At 34.7% G+C, this 23,701-nt stretch overlaps 1 protein-coding gene and 1 long non-coding RNA gene across 5 annotated transcripts in view; one reads left to right on the plus strand and one right to left on the minus strand.

Moving 5' to 3' along the window:
* Nucleotides 1–23,119, minus strand: part of LOC123524075 (uncharacterized) — a 128,562-nt gene extending 105,443 nt beyond the window's left edge. The window contains exon 1 of one of the 4 annotated variants that reach the window (XM_053539255.1): nt 23,011–23,119. The gene's annotated coding sequence lies outside the window, so the exon portion shown is untranslated. Of the gene's footprint in view, nt 1–6,533; nt 6,999–18,153; nt 18,296–23,010 lie in introns of those variants that run through there. The other 3 variants (XM_053539254.1, XM_053539257.1, XM_053539251.1) reach the window with 3 other exon arrangements.
* Nucleotides 8,176–10,113, plus strand: LOC128555774 (uncharacterized). Its single transcript, XR_008370351.1, has 2 exons — nt 8,176–8,489; nt 9,043–10,113. It is a non-coding gene; the product is annotated as an uncharacterized LOC128555774 (long non-coding RNA).
* Nucleotides 23,120–23,701: the final 582 nt, after the last annotated feature.

The raw sequence follows: 23,701 nt of genomic DNA on the forward strand, positions 1-23,701 counted from the left end.
GTTAAATATGTTCACTTGTACCTCTGATGGCCAGAAAAATAATGTCAGTCAAACTGAAATGTCCAGAAATGGCCAGAAAATAGCAATCAGTAGGCTATAAATATGCAGTTTTTGAAAAAAATACACTCAAAACAATGAAAATGTGATATTTTTGGGTTTTACCCTCATTTTCAATGAAACTGCAATAAATTTTCATTTTTTATCAAATTTTAATCAAAGTCTAAGCCCATTTCCACCATCATCTGGCCAGATTTCAATTTTTACCAATCTCATCTTATAGGTTAATATAACACACTAAATAGTTCTTGTTCTTTATTCTTTATAAAACTGACCTAATTCCAATGACCGCAGCACACATCAGGACCCATTTTAAATGTCTGTAACCTACATTTTCTTGAAAAACATTGTCAGTACTAACTAAAAATCAAAAGAAAAGTGTGGATCATGTTTGACGCAAGAAAAATAATTTCAGTCAAACACACAAACTGCAAAATCAGCTAAAAAACGAGACCCCAAATTATACTGGTGGTGTATGAATCTAAGTTTCCATGAAAAATTTTGTAATGTTGTTATTTCATTATGAAAATGCTACCTACATGTCAAGCATAGATCTGTCATGTGATTTTAGCAAAAAAAAAAATGCAAAGAAAATAAGGAAAATAGCTCTACAGAGCAAAAAACTTGAGGACTATTTGTATCCGCCATTATGAGACTACCATTTCTTTTCGCGCCATTTTTCTTTTTAGTGTCTGTATGCCTAGACCCTGCTTTATCTGTTTTCACATACTGTGAAATTATTAATATTCGTGGGGGACTAATTTTCATGGATTTCGTGGTTGAGTCAATCCACGAAATTTAATCCCAACAAATAAGTAAAATTCCCATTCAAATCATATCCCCATGAAATTGCTATTTTGACCAAAATCACAAAATTTCAAACCCACGAAATTAAATGATTTTACAGTAATATCTAAAGCCTATATAATGGAAGTTTAAACATTGAAAATGAACTTTTTTTAGGTCACTGAAGGATCTTGGCAGCAGTTATTATATATATTACACCAGTCAAGGGTCCACTATTGACATTAATTATAAGACAAAAAATATGAAACTTTAAACTGCCCTTGACACTTTTTTAACTACTTCAGTTAATTTTCCTATATATGAGACAATTAGTCTTACTCTACAATAATGCACTACAAAAATTTAATTAGACAAAGATATATCTATCTGAAACAGGTTTTTTTATAACAATTGATCTTCTTAAAAAAAATGTCTTTAACACTCAACTTGAAGGGTCATTACACGTATAACTGAAAGCGAGTCAAGTAGCGCTCACTAAATTTGCAACAATATGCCGCTTTATATAAAGATGTTCACAATGAATTTATAAACTCTGCAAAATTTAAAACAATAAACGCATCAAAGCCTTATGGTGAAAACATGGAAATAAAACCATAAAATTATATGAAAATACAGTCAAACCTATCTTAAGCAGTCAGTCAAGGTCAAACAATATTATAAGTGCCATACAGTGTGTCACAAAGTACGTCCATCATTGAATTTGGCCTAATTCAAGGGCCGTAATAAAAGAGTGCCTGGGGCTATTTGGGTGGTTATTGAACTTGGCCGAGATATTATGCCTACAAACATTGTCAGCAAGTTTGGTGAAGATCGGATGAAAACTGTTTGAATTAAGAGAGCGGACAAGGTTAAATCTGCAGTTTTTCAAGGGCCATAATCCAAGAGTGCCTGGGGCAATTTGGCTGGTTATCAACCTTGGCCGGGATATTATGTCAACAAACATTGTCAGCAAGTTTGGTGAAAATTGGGTGAAAACTGTTTGCCTTTAAGAGCGAACATGCTTTGAACACCGACTGACCGCTGCCTGACGGGTGTTGACATAAAAACAACAAATGGACCAAACTGTGGCCCCAAGTCACTAACCTGACCCTTAAATATATTGTATGTACGTGCCGGATCATCAATGGAATCAATTGTGTTTAATATAAGAAAACATATAACAGGTCAATTGAAGTGCCACCAATTGCACTTTGAGAGAGATTTTACAGACTAATGAAAGATTTAAGGTTAAATTTAGGAGTATACATCGTATCATCAAAACACAGATAATATTTAATAAACAAACATCATCTTTTCCAACAATCTTCCTGGCTACGTACTCAGAGTCCCGTATGAAAAAATAAGGTGGAATCCGCTCTGAATTAAAGCGTATTAAGGGCGTAATCCTGCTAAAATGGATATTCAAAGGCGGACTATTGGCGGACATGGATTATTCTAAAAATTACGCCTAACAGGAAGGCGGAATTTTTCTTAAATTCTGGTTAATGCGCTTTTCAGAAAAAGGTGCGTTCTCATTAGGCGGAATTTTCAGATAAAATAAGGGGAAATTTTGAACTTTGAAAAAATGGCTTTACTAAGATAGGGCGGAATTTTGGAAGGTGGTAATTGTATATCAATTAATTTGAAATAGGATCACTGTAAGGGTCCAGTGAGTTTATTACATCCAGATGTTGTGACTCCTGTTTAGAGAGAAGCACTTTCTGAAGGCATTTATACATGGGATGTTATTAGTTAAGTAGACTAGACTAAAGAGTACATTATATATTTGTGGTGAGTTAGAATTTAATTAATTTACATCTGTAAACCTTTAGAAATAGCAAATTAAGGTGTAGAGGAATTAATGAACATCTTTTCTGTTTTAACCAAATCACTATCTGTTAATTACTTACATTTCAGAAGTACATGTATAATGCATAGCAGTTACAAGGTAGCAAACAATTTAAATAAGATTTCAAGTCTAAGTTAGTATTTAATATCATAATTATTGCCATAATTATAGGCATCACAATAGTATGGCACTGGCACCAAACATTAATGATAATATCAGTAATAATCAGTAGTTCCATGCTAGTTAAGTGAAGGTTTAATAACTTCTAATTTTTTCAAGAAATATTCATGATATTTAGTCAGTATTGTTGTGCATTTGCTTCAGTAATGTTATTAAGCCACAGCTGATATATTTGTAAAATTGAAGCTGTCTTATTAATAAATTGTATTTGGCAAAGCAAAATGAATCTAGTGAAATGTGAAAAACTTCATGCTCAAGATAAATACTAAGGGTACTTTTTTATGTTTTACATAAGGCGGATTTTATTCCGGTCAAGCTTTTCTGAGTATTTTTTTCCCGCCTAAGCAGAAAATATCCTTAGACGGAATTTTTTCCAGCTTAAACATTTTTACGCCAATTTAGGCGGTTTCCGCCTTACTAACAGGAAAAAATTTGCATATTTCAAGCCCTATTCTCCCTAAGGTCTCCCTAAGGCAGATATTATGCTTAATAGCAACATAAGATAGAAACCGCCTTATTTTTCTGGGCGGTTTCCGCCTAAAGTATGGGCGTACTTTTTCGTACGGGCGTCCTGTGAGATGGAAAAGGTTGTCCTCTTTTAAAAATGAATGTCATTTGTAAACAAATAAATATAAACAATAGCTGAAAACCACGTTCCTAGTTAGGTGAAATTTCCTCACTTGGACACTTAAAATTGCAAATTCATAAACTTATAGATTACTTTAAAAGTTTTTTGAAGTTGGTGAATTTTTAAAGGCAATGAACTGTCCAAAAGTGTGACCCCTTAATGCAGTCCTTTTCTGGAAGTCAGTGTTTATATATATCAGTATTTAAACTGACAATAATTATTGTTTTGTTGAGTACTATACATGTTTCATGTATCATGCAGTTCAATATTAATGTGAAATAATTTAACCCTTCATATGTATGTGTTTCTCAAAATGCAAGGAGGCTATGTATAAGCATTAATGAAGATCCGCCATGTGGTACCAAAAATATTTCAAAATTTAGAGCATAAATCCCTCAAAATGGAGCTGAGTGCCTCCATTTGAAGAATTTTAATGAAGATCAAGTGCCTTATGAGAAGAAGTTGTTTAAAAGATATTTCTATTTTTAGCTCTAGTGACAACGAAATGGAGCCATTTTTAATGCCCATATTTGACCAAACTGAAGAAAGGACCTAATGATGCTAGTCAGATCACATACTCTGCAACTGGATATAAATTAAGCCGCCGTGTTCACTACCCGCCATGATTTGACCATTATTTCTCATATCTGAAATTCTTTACATCTATGGTTACCAATTAACCCACCGCTTTCAATTTAAATGCTTCGTATAAATATCTAGGATTTTCCGATGATATTAAAAAATAACAAGGTTACGCGAAGCTCTCGCACTATTTTTTTCAACCAAAAGAAGTGTTGAGAGGCGGCTTGGCAGTGCAAACGCATCCGCATGCTGGGAATCTCACTCTTTTTACCTGTCCTTATGGATTTTGTCATTTTCTTTGCTAACGCCAGATTTAATCTACCTCAGTTGAAAAAATGGCGTGAGAGCTGTAAATTAGAAAGGCTTTAGCAGGGTAAGGGTTGATTCATAGAAAGAAGACCACTTTAATTTTTCTATGATGCATCATGAATATCATATGCAATTAGAGCCAAAAATATCTTTGACAAATATCTAAGACAACAATTATAGAAAATAAAGAATAAAATATCAACAAGAAACAAAGTAGTAACAGTGACTACCCTTTAAAGTATTAATCATATTAATGCCACTAGTGTTTAAAATGTGGCTACCATATTAATTGTCCATTATGAACATAAAATACATTAATTTCTTGTTAAATCCTACTTGATTTTTGGAAATTTGCCGAAGGTTTGAATATTGGTTAATATACTAGAATCTTTTATTGAAGCTATTGTTTTTATTACCTCCCTTTATGGCTCTAACTATAACAGTTCATGTGCAATATTAAAAGAAGTGCTTTTCTAACCATGTAATTACGCATAACATCTATTTGGAAAGCTGTTTCATCTGTTTTTAAGAATTTTTTAAATCATTATGGACCTTTAAACTGTGGTAATTAATAACTGGCTGAGCTTCCATACAAAATCAACCAATATCTTTTACCTTGGTTTATTAACAAACATTACTTAACATTATTACTTATGGTTGTATTTTTTAATTCAAACTACAGTACAGTAAACAAATCAAATTGTAAAATAGATCTAGATAATTTTATAAAGCCAGAAAATTCTGAAAATTAACAATTTAAGTATTACTATATATATACATGTACATGTATATAGTACAGTGCTTTAGTAGGGTATAGCGGATTTTAGGGTATAGGGGATAGGTTGATAAATTTTGCATTTAGTCTTGAATTATTGTATAAATTTTCATATCATTCTTTTACTGGCATGCAGACAGACATTCGGACATACATTTCAAATGAGTGCTTGTTGTGTTATTTTTCATATGTTATCAAATAAAAATCGAGGCTATCCTTTACTGACTAAATGAGTGTGTATGTAAAAAAACATCAATGAATGAAAGGTATTTGATAGAAATTTAAAAAGCTGAATGTTTTTAAAAAGAGAATACATTATTATTCTGATTTATAGTAAAAAAATATTGGGAAGGTTTAGATGTGGATTTTAAACTAATAATGGAAAAAATGACCAAAACTATCCTGTGCACCCTAAACCAGCACGTACGTAAACAATAGCATAGAGAGAAAATTGCATGAATTAATCTATTAAATGCTGAATGTTTTGAAAAGAACAGCTGTTTTCTGTCTGATATACAGAAAAAAACTACTACATTTTGTTTCTTTGAATTAGAATGCAAGAAAAATTAGTTAGCTATCCGCTATACCCTAAAGCACTGTATTAGTATTACTGCCAGTAATAAAATCTAAAATAATTCTACTTCCAGACACTTAATTGTTAATTTGATTTCTTCTTAGAAACACTATACATTTTACAAAGAAAAACCACTTTAGTTGAGATCTTCATCTTAAAATGAACAGCCAATTACAAACAGCATTTTAATATAGCATTTTTACAATATAGCCAATTAACAATAATTTCCTTATGATTTTATCTGAACCATACATACTGGCCCTCTTTAGTACAAAAAAAAATCCTTATGACCTCTTAACCATAGAATTTCTGGGCCTGTTAACAAAAAAAACTTATGAGCTCACTTCAGGTCCTGTTTACCAAATAAATTTCCTCATGACCTTGCCTAAACCATCAAATAGGGCCCTGTTTACAAATTACATGTCGAAATATGGCATAATCATGGCGTTTTTAATGAAATTATGATCACAAAATAATCCATGATGAAAATTTTATATTATGATATGGAACACAGGCACGAGTATCGGACCTAGGACAAAAATTATGACCAGATTGATAATCCTTGTTTTCATCCTAAATGTGTTGAAAATGAAAAATATAGGCCTACAGTAAAATATGAGCCCCCTTCAAAAGATACATATGTCTACAGTAGACATATGTATCTACATATGTATCTTTTGAAGGGGTATCATATTTCACTACATATTTTTCATTTTTGACTCATATATTTTGTCCCAGGTCCGATACTCGTGCCTGTGATATGGAACACTGATTTCTATAAACATAAACCTACCCTTTTACATGAATATCCACATATTTCCTTATAGACACCCTTCCTTATACGAGGAATTTAACTCCAAAATGTTACGTATATGGAAAGTTACAAACTCTATAATTTTACACACCAAGTTAATAGGCAAAAAACTCATTATAAAGAGATGGTAAAAACAATTAATTTATTTATCATATTCATGTTACGTCAATGACACTGTAAGACCTAGTTGAAAACGTCTTTTTATCATAATAGCCTCGGGCAAGCCACAACCGTTGTCGTAACATTTAACACACAAAACAAACGGGCTAGAAGTATATTCTGTTTGTCCTAGATCAAGATGTTCTTAAAGCTTTATAACATTTTTTTACACATTTTATAGTTTTTCATACATTGCAGCAGGTTAATATCACATTGTTAAATAAATATCTGAACTGCATTCTTTTACCCAATTTTGTTAACTTTTCTTAATTATTATCTCGGATCCCTTTAAGGACAACATAATTACTGAGCCTATTTCTTTACATTTCAACATAATTTTAAACTTTACTGTTCCATTTGACAGCTATACATTTTATAACAGATTGTTTTACTGTACGTTCTTCAGACCTCATAATTCACTCTCGGTTGTACATGCAGTCAAGACAGACGGAAGGGAGGTAATAAAAATGTTTCAACTGTCCAAAGAAGTATAAAATACACAGAATTATTTTTATAGTTCTTTGAACTGTCACATAATTACTTTTTGAAACCTTTTCAAAAAATCTATTTATTTCCTCTGAAAGTGTTACTGAATGATTTGTAATATGGCTAAAATTCTTTTGTCAAAAACTGTTTACATACTGGTTAGGAACCATTTTCCGGACAGGACCAGTTTCCGGACACATGCAATATCCGCTTTATTTCGTTGTTATTCATGCTATTGTTTTATCTAGAACATTTAGATGTTTGTTCTTCATGTCTACAACAAACCATTATTTTATAAGGCTGTATAATGTTTGGGTTTTTGATGATAACTCACTTGCGTTTATGAAACAACTTTCTGTCTTAACGGGGCATGAAGATAGCATTGCGCATGCGCGGTAGTTCACACATGCTGAGATATCAAGTGTGGAAGAAATAATCAAACTACATAATGATTGTCTGCTGATAACTTGTTCTACTTTTAATTTCACGCTAAATGTTACGTAAAATGCAGGGCTGTCGATTTTTGCACTAATTTTATTCTATTTCTATTGGAATTATCACGGATTCGTGTTAGACGAAATTCGAGTTTTTTATAGTCAACCTCGGTTTGCTTTCGTAGCTGCTATTGAACGTCGGGTTATGTTTCAAGTGCAATTTTGAAGAGATGAATGATTAAAAAATGTGTAGAAATAGTTTAATTACTTATTTTGATATCAAATTAACAACAAAACACCGTCAAAATATTTGTCCGGAAATTGGTTTACCTGGCGGGAAAAATACCTCATTTTAGTGACCCCATTTGAGGCCCCACGGAACCCATATTTTACGTCACAATGCGATGCTGATTACAACATCGGATGCAGAAGGGGCTGAAGTTTGTGCAGTATGGACTTCATTTATGTCAAATATTTTTTTAAGAATTAATGGAGCCGAAATATGAAAATGTGTCCGGAAAATGGTTCCCAACCAGTACTGATTTCACACTTTTGTGAGAAGCGGCAGGCTAAAAATAGCCTGAGCTGTCATTTCTCAAGGCTGGATAGTGAAATACAGTAACTGTTATATAATTATATTCAAATTGTAATTTTTATTCATATTCAAATATATAATTATACAGCCTGAAAATCCCAGGGTATCTTTTACAGAAAAAAAAAATTAAAAAAATATAAAAGGGTACTGTAAAGGTTAAAAAGATCTGTAGTGGGTAATCAGGGGTGGTATAGTACGTCATCAAAAGGTGCGCGCAACACTTCCCGATGCGGCTTTTTTATGTCAAAATACTTCGATTCGGTGAGTAAACTTGCGATTATTTCATTGGTAACGAATAGATTTGGAAATGACATATAGTCTAAAGTACCCGCATGTGTCTCTAGTTTATCACTGACGTTTGCATTTTTCAAGAAAGTCTTACGTTTAAGAGAACATTCGAGCACAATGCACTTCATGGAAACACTTCCCCATTCACCACACCATATTATATCGCATAAAAAGAGTTTTCATGCATTTCTAATGACTAAATGCCTTGACGGGTGTTCTTTTATAGCAAACAGAGGTCAGTGATACCTTAATTAATTATTGGAATCTATACTTTCAAAGAAATCAGTAATATAAAATTTCGCCTTCCCGGTTCACCAGGTAAAACGATGCACTTCCCGGCTCACCGCCCGTTTGGCATCGTGTTTGACTTAATTATATGTAGCCTTTCAATTTATTTTGACGCATGGTACTTCGGTTGCCATACCAGCAAAACTAGTATTCAGCAATGAACGTTTATGTCAGTAAAAACAGTGCTTAATTTACCTTCAAGGGCTATATTATGACATATTTACTCTTTCTTTTTCAGATCACAACAGAAACACCTGAGATATTCTGTTTATCAGAATTAAATTATGAAGCTAAACACTTGGGGGTCAGCAGTATGATATCCGTAGACAGATGAACATAAACTGCATATAGTAATTCATGCATTTCTCGGAAATAAAATGACACGTCAAAAAATCAGACTTGTAGAAAGGACAATACCCGCTTGTTGTGGATGTTTGTGAAAAAGTCAGAAATGAAGACCACAAAAGTAGTCGTTGTTTGAGGTTCACACACTGGCAATATGTGCAGACACCGTTCAAAACAGTTCACTGTTACGTGTGACCACTACCGTACAATATCTAGCCATGAACAGCTTTTGTAGACGGAATTTAATGTGATTTTACGCGACTTCAAACAATTGTGATTTTTATTGAAACATTTTTTGTTTTGTCTGTCTGTGTTGAAGTCACAGAGTCTTGTCAGTACCTCTCCTTTCTTCTAAATAACATTTGACAGATTTTGATGAAAGGCAACAGCAGTAATAAACTTTGTTTGAAATGTAGTTGACACTAATGCTCATTACGGGTAAAACACAACAATGTAAATATTCTTGTTATCTTTATGTTTCGGTCAATAAACGTTCACGAATTATACTACATTGCCACTTTATCAATTTTTGTGTGTTTTTAATGAAATTTCTGAGTTATAATTAGTGTAGTTGCGCAAAACCACAACATTTTCCAGTTTAATGGTTTCAAGAGTTATTATATTCTGATTTATGTTGATTTTGAAGTACAGGCAGTGCATCTCCACTTCAACCTTTTTATAATTTTCATAATTACAAAAACATGTACATGGTGTATATCATGGCAATAACTGGTTTTAATGATAACTTATCAATTACATTCAGAGCTTTCTTTTCCGTGTAATTCCTTCCTCTGTAGATGTTGACATATTCTTTGACATTTTTTCCACAGAAAGCTGCTGTCGTCTATTCAGAATGTGGATGAAAACAAAGGCCATTTAAAATAAAACACCTTTAATTTCATAATAAGAAGTTGTTGAGGATATTGTGCGTTTTAGAATATGTGATAATAAATTACCAATAGTCTTTTATCGTTTTTCTTTTACACTAAAATTACCATAAAAGTTTTGTAATTATTTTAGGGTTCCCTGTCGTGTCTGAATATTTCCAATTGTTGAGAATATGTGACATAGAGATGTACACTACTTCTTGATCGAAGAAAATTCAAGCATACAATGTGGAACGAATTTGTCAGATATGCGATCTCAATGAAACTTAAGGTGAATTTCATTTTTTAGCTCGACTATTCGAAGAATAAGTAGAGCTATCCTACTCACCACGGCGTCGGCGTCGGTGTCGGCGTCGGCGTCGGCGTCGGCGTCACACCCTGGTTAAGTTTTTCGTACCAGTCCACTTTTTGACAAAGTCTTTTGAGATAAAGCTTTGAAACTTTCAAGACTTGTTTACCATCACCATGTCCAGTTGTAGGCAAGAGTACATAACTCTGTCAAGCATTTTGACTGAATTATGACCCCTATTGACTTAGAAATCTTGGTTAAGTTTTTCGTACCAGTTCATATTTTGACAAAGTCTTTCGAGATAAAGCTTTGAAACTTTCAACACTTGTTTACCATCACCATGTCCAGTTATAGGCAAGAGTACGTAACTCCATCTAGGATTTTGGCTGAGTTATGCCCCCTTTTTGACTTAGAAATCTTGGTTAAATTTTTTGTACCAGTCCACATTTTGACAAAGTCTTTTGAGATAAAGCTTTGAAACTTTCAACACTTGTTAACCATTACCATGTTCAGTTATAGGCAAGAGTACATAACTTCATCAAGGATTTTGGCTGAATTATGGCCCCTTTTGACATAGAAATCTTGGTTAAATTTTTCGTACCAGTTCATATTTTGTGTAAAGTGTTTGACATATGGCTTTGAAACTTTTATAACTTTTTCATTATAATAGTCTCTATCAGTAGACAAGAGTACATAACTCTGCTTATCTATTTTGGCTGAATTATGGCCCTTTTTGGATTTGGAAATTGGTTCTGTTTTCGTACATGAACATGTTTTGTCAAAATTATTTGACATATGGCTTTTAAACTTTAAACACTTGTTTATCATCATGATTTCCATCTGTAGGCAAGAGTACTTAACTCTGACAACTGATTTGGCTGAATTATGGCCCTTTTTGAACTTTGAAATTTGTTCAGGTTTTCTTTCAAGTCAGCGTTCTGTCAAAAGTATTTGAACTGTGGCTTTGAAACTTTTAACACTGGTTTATCAATATGATATCCATCTGTAGGCGGGAGTACATAACTCTGTCAACTATTTTGACTGAATTATGGCCCTTTTTGGACTTGGAAATTTGTTAAATTTTTCATAAAAGTCCATATTTTGCCTAACATATAACATAACATATTTGCCAGCATGGTCACACATTGCCATTTAGTGCAAGACTATTTGATTAAATCAAAATTCACAAGTACAGGAATATTTTTCGAATAGTCGAGCACGCTGTCATCCGACAGCTCTTGTTTAAATGTTGAGTTATAAAGAATTACGTCCAAAGTTAATGAAACGTTATCATTATATTCGTATAAGTGTGTATAAAATTTAGAATTGCTACAATCAAGTAATAAATCTACTTTCGTTGATTTGTGTAAATATATATGTGACAGGAAAGGCCGTACCGGCGACAGTAACCATCAAAACAAATCAACACCCTTTACAATATTTACAAATTTATTTACATAAGATGATTATTAACAATGAATAGATGATATGAAGAAAAAAAACTGATTATAAGAAAGAAAAAAAAAAGTTCAGTATCTCTAGATACAAAAGTTCTTATAGTCCATTCTAATCTGACGTGACACAGGTCTTTAATGTAATTGTGAACTTATAAGTAGCACAAACAAAACAGATCTCTAAATTCAGTCCCTTTAAACCGTGAATACGTTGATTCCGTGTTGGCTCCCTATGGTGGTAGGTGATTGCATCCCTGAGCTGACTTCAGAGGATAACAAAAATCATCGTCTTTGCGGTTTACGGCACAACCATGGGACGAAAGCTCTGCGCTGGGAATATCACATCCAGGCGAGTAAAGACAAGTGAACCTCGGGCATTGTACTTCCGGGTTATGACATCACCAGGAAAAATCGTCTGGCGGAAGAAGCTAAAATATATAACATATGGTAAGCACCATAGCAAAACAAATAAGTCAGGGCATAAAACTGCTCCTTTGGGTACACCATACCTCCGTAGGCTCCCATAAATAATACGTGCTACTTATACAAAATATATGTGCTACTAAGTTCAAACGTCACATGATTAAAAATACGTCACTTATTACTTCCATTATTACAAAAATTACTTGCTTAAAAGACTAAAGTTAAAGTATGAAATGATATGAAAAGTATATGATGAAACATTATAGATACGGACATGATAAACTGCAGCTATTATTTACAACTACAAATTAACAAAATTCAATATAAATCAAACGTTATATGATAGTTGGCATCCATATAATATCTAATGCCATACACTACAACGGACATTTATTAGATGTGCTATAGACTGGCACACAATTACAAATTACAATAATATATTACAAACATGGCACTAGACTTGCCATATAGATTTATACATAACAATACAATGCAGTAATGGCGTTCCATAATTAACAAAATGTTTGACATAAGTTTTTGAAACAAAGTACTTTATAAATATCATGTTACAAATTTCAGTACAAATTTTACATCTTATATAAATGAAACATTTTAGATTCCTCTTTCGAAATAATTTACAAAAGTCTGAAAAATTTAATAAATCATCCTGACATACCGAAACTAGCTAAAATCATATGCCGAAATGTAAATGTTACAGAATTCTGTAGAATGAACAAAAATTTACCAAATAAAAATCGTAATGCAAAAATCATACAAAAATCTAACAAATAAATTTCTTACCTCGATCGAGCATAAATTTCTAGCAAGAAAATAATTCAGACATAGATTCGTCTATAAAGTCGTAAGGTGGTGTGCGCAAGGCATATCTAGTCCAGTCTATTTAAAGGGTAATGTCCCGCCAAATACTAAATTTCATGGGATTCACGGCTAAGCCGTGGACTCCGACTATTTGTGTTTCCACGGGATTCACGATATAGCCGGGGAATCTAACTACTTTGGCGCGAATTTAAATTGACAATTTGAGGCCCATTATAGTGGTTTTGGGGATAAAAACATAAATTACTGAAGTTTATAAAATATCAACTTTCTTATTACTGAACCGAATTTAATGAAATTTACATGGAAATTTAAGTTATGAAATACAGAAAAACATGAGAGGTATTTCATGCGTGAAATCTGACATTTACCTCAATAACTCAAAAATTTTCAAAAAGATGATGCAATACCTGCATTTACAATACAGATAAAATAAGGCCCGTATGTCAATTTGTGACAATATAACATTAGCTGATAAAAAGGAAAATGGAAAATGTTGCTATGTCTTGAAAGTGTATTTGCGTATTTTTATGTCACAACGGCTTCCACTGTGTAAGGGTAAAATAACAAAAAAAATAGTAAAATTTTCTATTTTAAATAATCTTTTATACAACAACATTTTCAACAACTAAACAGTTTAAGAAAAGTAAAATAATTTACATTGCGAGTAAAATTGTTCTACCACTGTTCAAGCTCACTTCGAGTTTTAACATGTAATTGGGTGCACTAAGATTTGCAGGCAAAATCTGAACATTAGTCAAATATTTAATCCTGAACCGCTTTCTAGTGTAGATTCAGTCGATGTCCCATTCTACTACATGGTAATTAAATTTCGGTTGCAGTCTCTCTTGTTTTTTCCCTGCGCACATCTAAAACTCCTTAATAAGAACATTTCGTTGGTGCGATACAGTAATTTCTCATTTTCCCGAGCAATTGTGATGATCACGTGGCCCTGAAACGTTAAACAAAATTAAATAGTAGCATATCATTAAAAACTAAACTGCATTGGTGCGACTTTATACCTTTAAAAATATATTAAAAGGTTGCTCCTTTAAAAAACAGCACATGATAATAATTTAACTATATAATTTTGCTTTACTTAGCATATTATCAATGCATATTCTTATTCGTCTCATCGAGTCTTGCCTTGAACTCAAGTTCGGAATCAAAGCCATTATACTCGACTATTTTCGATGACACGCCATATATTGTTATCATGAAAAAATAATTTTAGTAACAAGCTAACTTGGTTTCCAAAATACTTTCTATTTATATTATCATATGTCGAAGTGCCTATCTAACTATTCCCCTTATTAAGGTTTATCTACTGTAACATTATTGAAATTAAATCAGTTCTTTATATCCATACCTTCAAACAGCAACCGACATAGTCGTGTTCGGTACGGAGACCTAGTTGAGCGTTGAAATCCTAGTCTTGGGTAATTCCGTTAGAGGATATTCTCCACTTCTCAAATATTATGTCGTATAGCTTTTGGAAAATATAATACCTCAATTATGTCTTGCATGCCGATCACTCAGCAATACTTTTTAACATATATTGACAATTCCATTGATGCAGACTAGAAGTTTTGTTTCCTTTTTCATCTTTCATGTACCTAAAATAACAAATATAAGGACATGATAGAACATATATCATACATATGCACGTTTCTATATAGTATACAACATATGTTCAAGATATACCTCGTTCTTTCAATATTATCTTCAAATGCTTAAATGAAGTTTACGAACCATCTAGTGCAAGCACTCTAACAATTAGTTATTCGAATTAATAAAACCAAAGAACTATAAAATACATTTACATTATTTTATAGCTCTTTGATAAAACTATAGAACTTCCAGGCAAGCGTGATCACATTTACAGCCCGATATTAGTCATGTTGGAAATTGGTGAGCCGGGAAGGACATCAATTCAGTTGGTGAACCGGGAAGGCGAAATTTTAGTTTACTGATTTTTCGGAAAGTTTAGATTCCAGTGACTAATCAAGGTATCACTGACATCTGTTTACCATAAAAGAATACCCGTCGATGCTTGGATTTATCAGAAATGCATGTAAACTCTTGTTATGCGACATGATACGGTGTGGTGAATAGGGAAGTGTTTCCATGAAGTGCATTGTGCACGAATGTTCTCTTAAACGGAAGGCTTTCTTGAAAAATGCAAACGTAAATGATAAACTAGACGCATGTGCGGGTACTTTCGACTATATGTCATTTCCGAAACTATTATTTATCAATGTAATAATTGCAAGTTTACTCACCGAATCGAGATGTTTTGACACAAAAAAGCCGCATCGGGAAGTGTTGCGCGCACCTGTTGATGACGTACTATACCACCCCTGGTAATAGGGTATCTTCAGTATTTAGTGGTAGTGAAATGAGTTACAACACAGGCGCCATATGCTCATGTAACACAAGTCATGCTTAGACTGTCCTAAAGAATGGATGTTGCATTTTTACTTTTTGAGAGTATTTTCAACGCACAAGGCTAGACAAAAAATATTCTTTAAGAAAAACTACGTTCGAAGAAAGATCCTCCCCCTCAAACAAAAACCCCATATCAGTGATTGTATGGATGTGTACATGATTAACTTTACACTTAATATACATGAACAAAGTAAAATATATAAACAACGAGAAAGATACGAACACACAAAAGAACAAAGTGGAGCACAGATTTGGAACTGTCCGTTGCAAAAACACAACTTGGAAATTAAACCAGTAAAAAGTGATGTAAACCTTTCTCCTAATCCTTCCAACTTTTCAGAGTTGCATAACAGTGTAAATAAAAGACGTAATGGCAAAGTATGTACAATACAAAATGTTTCTGTAAATTTAGATACAAAGTAAGCCTAACAACTATTAAGACATGCACTCAGTTCTTTTAACCTGAGCAAAATAGACTTCTAGAGCATAAGAAGCCTAGAACTGAAAAAATGACCATTAACAATTTTTTAATGTTGAGCTGAAACTACATGGAGGGCCCTTAGGTTGGAATCCAGCCCTGACCATCACTAATTAAGGTGCCAGGAAAATCATTTCATGCAGTCATTTGTACATAATAATGCTTACTTTCAGGAATCCTTATAAGTATAACTATCGTTAATAACGAACAACAAAATATATATACTTAATCTATTATCAAAAATGTAAACAAACAGATTGAACAAGTCCTCAACATTCTTGTTCCTATAGCATGAATAGAGGTGAGTATATGAGGACAAAGAAGAGCCGATATCTACAATCTGCAAGGCACAAAATTACACAAAATACTAATGATTTATATTATTTTTTAAAATATTAGAACTTTCTAGCCCATTTGTGGCTACTTCATAAACACCACCTACCAAAAACGTAGCTGCTTGGGAATATAGGCGCTACATGTTGACATGAACATCAGTTATCCTTTTCAGGTAATGAAATACTTACAATAATAAAATGTAACTATCAGCTGTGCAGTGTCATTGTGACATTTACTGAAGTGGACACACATCAGGACTGGTGTGGTACATGAAATGCTGACCACCATAATGAGCAGCGGAAACCTAAATACTTGACAACTGCTCCGCTGATAACAAATTGGTTAAAAATGTCTTTGACTTGTCTCTCTGGCTAGCTGAATCAAGTGATCTGATTGTTGTTTGGGGTATATTCCAATGTTACAAGAGATCAGATGAATAAAGAAACATGTGTAGGTGACATTGCCAATGAATATAAGTGTAGGCTTGCTACTAGTATATCAAGAGGGCACACATTTAAGAATACTCTGGTCTTTGAGCTATATTTATACTATGGCATATAGTTCCACTTACATCCTATTGAAGAGATGTGAATACCACCATACATATAAAATGGTGAATCATAAATCGTCATATGCTAAATATATTTCAGCAATGATTCTGTTAACTAATAATTACTTATTAATCTAAATTATCATGAAATGTGAATAATTTAAACCCATTTGGAGCCTTTTTTTTTGGTGGGGGGGGGGGGGGGGGGGGGGGGGGGGGGGGGGGGGGTAAATGGGGAAGGGGTGAAAAATAACCACTTAAGAACAAAAATTAAATTGCTGTGAAGAAAATATTCTGGTAAATTTTATGGTTTACAAAATATGAAAGAAGAGGAAAATTTGCCATTTTTATCCAACAAACTTTAACATTCGCATATCAATTATTCTACAATAACATGACCCTATAGTGGTGCCTTTTTATTATTTTGTGTATTAGAATGCCTGTTACACACCTGAACCTTATATACTCAACCTTACTATCGTAGAGATTTCACAAATAGAGTAAAAACAATATACTTCTAAATTATGCTATACCGATAAAAAAATTCAAAATATTTCTTTAAAATCCCTGTAATGGGCCTAAAATTCTAAAACAATTAGTGTGATGAACATTTTTGTTCACATTACAATACATTTAATCTAAAACAGACACACATTTCATCAAATAATGATAAAAATGAAAATTTTCTTTAATTTCCCTTAAAATTGAGAAAAAAAAACCCAACTAATTGTCCCCTTTTGGGGCCTCACAAAAAATAAAAATGGATTTTTGAGCCTGGTATCCACCCTGGTTGAATAGAAGAAAGAATAACGAACCTTTTAAGGTATGATACCATATTGTACTAAAAAATGCCTACGGATTTGTTAACCAGGCCTCTTTTCCAAGTCAGCCAACTGTCTATTTCAGTCACACAGACATAATTTGGTCATATGGTGACTTTTTCAGCTTTTCGTGGGGGAGGAAGACCCCAGGTGCCCCCTGCTGATTGTTTCATGCATGAATGGGCACCTGGATTATACTTAGAACTGCTTCCTTGGGCCAGCTGGATGGTTTCATCACATAAGGAATTCTACGAGAAAGGGTTTTAAACTACGCAGAACTCAGCTGAGGGGCAAGTATATTTTTAAGTTAGTTACCTCAACCATTCAGCCAAGGACACCAATTTAGCATTGTAACAGTCCTTCAATAAATTGTTGAAACATGTTTTACGTTTAATAGCTGCTGAATATCTACAAAACTTACCAGCTGAGCACAGCCTTCTAATTTTTCTCACAAAGCAAGATAAAAAGCAAAAATACTCACAGCATATTATGTATAACCTCACATAAACACATTTCATTTACATTTTCGCATACAGCAAGACAATCATTCTGATATCATCTGGATAAATTTTTAATGCACAGACATAAAGATGCAGAGAAAGTGTGCAGAAAGCTGCTATTTCTCATCCTTCCTATTATTAATGCAAAATGCCAAAAAAATAAGATTATTCATTGACATGACTGTTAACATGCTGCACTTCCTTTTTTACTTTAAAGTTTGAATAGTATGTACGATCACAATCGGCTATCCAATGAGTGACAACCCCTGGACAAAAAAAAAACTGGAAAAATAACCTATTTCATACAGACAAACATTCTGAAAAGCGTTATGAAAACACATGGCCTTCTGAGTGATAACAAGACCTCATGTAACCCAGTTTTGAACCTGACTTAGATTTAAAAGAGAAAAGCATTCTGACGGAGCTTTATGAAGATCAAAAAATTTAAATGTGTTCTCTACAGTGTGAACAATGTTTTTCTTTGATCAAACCCTAAGTGAGATTTTGATAGTTGAGATTTTTTTTCTGGGTTGTATCAGGAATAATGTAGGGCGTGGTTATAAATGAATGCCTGAGAATGTAAGAATCTTTTTTTCAGGGTTGTATCAGGGGTCTTAGGGTGGGGAGGGGGTGACCAATCAATGATACTGCCACCTGTGATTTGACCTAGTTAAAATTCTCATCTTATGTTACTCAGTTTCGAATTAATTTTAAGATTTCAGACAAACATTCTGAAAACGATTTAAGAAGATGTCATAGAGTATTAATAAGGTTTTCTATTATTTGACATAGTGACCTAGTTTTTAACGCCAGATGGCCCAGTTAAGAACTCATTTGAGACTTTAGTGGAGTAATATTCTGACTGAGTTTCATCAGGCTGGACTAAAATTGTGACTTTTCTAGAGTGTTAATATTCAAATTGTTGAGTGCGTCTTGAAGACGGACACATATTTGTAAAACTAATATTTACTTTTCTTCAAGGAAGACACTTTACATGACTTCATGTCCAAAACCAAACGGATGTTACAGGGTAAAATTGAAATAATTGGTAACCTGAAATTTCTCGCCAGGTCGAGACCTGTAAGAAATTCGAGTTCTGGGGTGATTTTGGCAACCCGGATTTTTTGCTTGCGTTTCATGCAAGGATGGTCCTAGAAGACCAAGCACATTCACCCACTTTCAGATATAAGTACAGAAACGGCCAGAAACGCTATCCTTCAAAATCGACATTTCTCGCCAGGTCGGACCCTGTAAGAAATTCGAGTTTTGGGGGGGATTTTGGCAACCCGGATTTTTTGCTTGCGTTTCATGCTAGGATGGTCCTAGAAGACCATGCACTCACCCACTTTCAGATACAAGTACAGATACGGCCAGAAACGCTACCCTTCAAAATCGGCATTTCTCGCGAGGTCAGGACCTGTAAGAAATCCGAGTTTTGGGGTGATTTTGGCAACCAGGAGTTTTTACTTGCGTTTCATGCTAGGATGGTCCTAGAAGACCAAGCACTCCCCCACTTTCAGATACAAGTACAGAAACGGCCAGAAACGCTACCCTTTAAAATCGGCATTTCTCGCCAGGTCGGACCCTGTAAGAAATTCGAGTTTTGGGGTGATTTGGGCAATCCGGATTTTTTGCTTGCATTTCATGCTAGGATGGTCCTAGAAGACCAAGCACTTACCCACTTTCAGATATAAGTACTGAAACGGCCAGAAACGCTATCCTTCAAAATCGGCATTTCTCGCCAGGTCGGGACCTGTAAGAAATTCGAGTTTTGGGGTGATTTGGGCAACCGGGATTTCTGGCTTGCGTTTCATGCTAGGATGGTCCTAGAAGACCAAGCACTCACCCACTTTCAGATATAAGTACAGAAACGGCTAGAAACGCTACCATTCAAAATCAGCATTTCTCGACAGGTCGGGGACATGTAAAAAATTCGAGTTTTGGGGTGATTTTGGCAACCCGGATTTTTTGCTTGCGTTTCATGCTAGGATATGGTCCTAGAAGACCAACCACTCACCCACTATATAAGTACAGAAACGGCCAGAAACGCTACCCTTCAAAATCGGCATTTCTCGCCAGGTCGGGACCTGTAAGAAATTCGAGTTTTGGGGTGATTTTGGCAACCCGGATTTTTCGCTTGCGTTTCATGCTAGGATGGTCCTAGAAGACCTAGCTCTCACCCACTTTCAGATATAAGTACAGAAACGCTACCCTTCAAAATCGGCATTTCTCGCCAGGTCGGACCCTGTAAGAAATTCGAGTTTTGGGGTGATTTTGGCAACCCGGATTTTTTGCTTGCGTTTCATGCTAGGATGGTCCTAGAAGACCAAACATTCACCAACTTTCAGATATAAGTACAGAAACGGCCAGAAACGCTACCCTTCAAAATCAGCATTTCTCGCCATGTCGGGACCTGTACTGATCAGGAAAAACAAAAACTGAAAACTTTGTTGCTTCAGTAAATATATTCTGGTAATAGTTTGAGTGTAAATATATGGAAGAGCATTAGTGCCAGGTGCGTTTTTTTTATTGACTCGAAATTTTGAGTTACGTAAGTCGAAATTTCGAGATAGTAAATTAAGTCGAAATTTCGAGTTACTATCTTTCCCTTTTATCCGCAAAATTTGAACGTCTGTCCCCGATCTGTCAAAGGCCAAAAATGTAATTGACGACTTTTGACTCTTCGAAGCCCACACATCGATATATTGTACCCAACATGTAGGGACTTGAACGTATACTACCATACATCAATGTATGACCTACCATAGCCCCTAGGACTACTCCGGATTCCAAGCTGTATCCAGGATATATACCTTCATTTACATGTTCAGGTGGTAGGGGCTCGAACTTGGTCGTAAACCTTCCAGATATGGTCAAACTAGTGAAATATTTTAAGTTTGAATACTTCCCGGTCACCTTCTATGACCTCTCCTCAAAATCTAGATCCGTCCAAGTATCTGATCTTGCTCAGACTCATAACTACACGTTCATTTATGGTATGTCTATATTTCATTGCCTTATGGGCTCAAACTAGGTCGAAAACCTTCCAGACTTAAACATGGTTTAGGCACCTGGGGTCTTCCTCCAACATAAAAGCTGGGAAGTCGCCATAATATTATGACCTGTAATTGTGTCGGTGCGACGTTAAACACAATAAAATAAATAAATAAGTAACCATGGTTCAAATAGTAATATGTTCTATTAACAAACGCTGCCCGGTCATCTTAATAGTATGACCCTGTAGGGCTACCCTACCTAATCTTGGCCAGGACCTTTACATCAAATTTTGGCCCCAAAACTGCTATTTTTCCTGATAACCCCTCATAGGAAATTTGGCGATTTGGGAGGGTCCTATTCCCGCCAGTTTCACTGCCTATATCGAAAAGTTAATTAATGCTTGGATGGTCGGACCAGCCTAGCATCAATTGCATGCTAAAACTCGGGGTCCGAAATTTGGTCCCAAAACTGCTATTTTTCCTGATAACCCTCGTAGGAAAATTCGCCGATCTCGGTGGGTCCTATTCCCGCCAGTTTCACTGCCTATATCGAAAAGTTAATTGTTGCTTGGGCGTCTAAGACCGTCCTAGCATCAATTGCATGCCAAAAATCGGGGTCCGAAATTTGGCTCCAAAACTGCAATTTTTCTGATACCCCTCGTAGGAAAATTCGCCGATTTGGGAGGGTCTTATTCGCGCCAGTTTCACTGCCTATATCGTAAAGTTAATTGGTGCTTGGGCGTCTAGGACCATCCTAGCATCAACTGCATGCCAAAATCGGGGTCCGTAATTTGGCCCCAAAACTGCTATTTTTCCTGCTGCCTCTAGTAGGAAAATTCGCCGATTTGGGAGGGTCCTATTCCCGTAAGTTTCACTGCCTATATCGAAAAGTTAATTGGTGCTTTGGCGTCTAGGACCATCCTAGCATTAATTGCATGCCAAAAATCGGGGTCCGAAATTTGGCCCCAAAACTGCTTTAAACTATCTCTCATTTTCCACTTATGTTAAACAAAGCACTTTTACAATGTATCCTGGAGACGGATAAATATCCGTAAATATCAGTATATCCCCGAATGAAGATATAGTCGCTTCGCTCTTAAACAAAACATCAATTTGTTTTTATAATCACATATATCATAGAAGATGATGCAAAATAAAATTTAAAGAGTAGAATCCCTGGAAGCATAATTTTAAACAAAAAACACAGTCAAAGCCATCCACAAACTGGAACCGTAGTGAGAGGATATACATGTATGGGAATGGGTCAAAACGGGCGTGCATTTGTGAAAAATAGGTGAGGGCTCGTAAAATGGGGAGAAGAAGTGATACTCCCCCCACCCGCCAAAAAAAAGATAACATACATAAAATACAAAATGGTACGGACAAAAAGCAAGTTGAATATAGGTGCTTCAGACTTTAAAGGCCTAGATCCACTACTGTGTAAGTGTCTCCAAACCCTAATCCAATAAAGGTAGGGCAGTAGTAAATAAATGCTATATGTTCTGTATAAAATTAACAATCTTCTTAGAGCTGCCACACATAGACAGTCATTTGTAAAAGAATAATTAGCTTTATGTTAGAAAATGACCAAGTGTATTTCTTGAAAAAAAAAAAAGGCATCTAAATTTCATTTTAAAGTGCCCATTTAGTTAGCAGAAAATAGATTTTACTATGCTAATCCCTCCCTGCCCAAATTTTGTTCTACATGGCTATTATTGATGTATCATTTTCTTCATTTTGCAAACTACACACCTTTATAAAACTATATCACGCCTCTTTACTTACAGCAGAATACACCACGTCCAATAAACAAGAGGGTCATGATGACCTTATATCGCTCACCTGTTAAACTTGGCCTTGGAATCATCAAGATAAACATTCGGATCAAGTTTTTCGAAGACAGAGTCATAAATATGGCCTCTAGAGTGATAACAAGCTTTTACTTTGATTTGAGCGGATGACCTAGTTTTTGACCACACATGACCTAGTTTCAAACTTGGCCTAGGAATCATCAAGATAAACATTCTGACAAGGTTTCATGAAGATAGGGTCATAAATATGGCATCAAGAGTGTTTGCAAGCTTTTCTTTTGATTTGAGTGGTGACCTAGATTGTGACCCCACATGGCCCGGTTTCGAACTTGGCCTATGAATCATCAGGATAAACATTCTTGCCATGTTTCATGAAGGGTCATAAATGTGGCCTCAAGAGTGTTAGCAAGCTTTTCCTTTGATTTGATCAGGTGACCTTGTTTTTGACCCCATATGACCCAATTTTGAACTTGGCATATGTTAATTCACAAGAAGTGTCGGGTAATTACGGCATGTTGAGTAATTACTGCGGTGTTGAGTAATTACGGGTGGTGTTGAGTAAATCGTGCCGCCGCTCCACTGGTTTTATTACCACACTGGCCATAGCTTTATCAGATCAAGTGGTTCCAACGTTGTTTGAGCGGTGAATTTTACGCCGATCAGATGGAGAAATATGGCCGATACTACAAATTTCCGGTATTGTAAGCATGATTTAAAGGAAT

The sequence above is a fragment of the Mercenaria mercenaria genome, chromosome 3 (genome assembly GCF_021730395.1).
Source record: "Mercenaria mercenaria strain notata chromosome 3, MADL_Memer_1, whole genome shotgun sequence".
Lineage (NCBI taxonomy): Eukaryota > Metazoa > Mollusca > Bivalvia > Venerida > Veneridae > Mercenaria > Mercenaria mercenaria.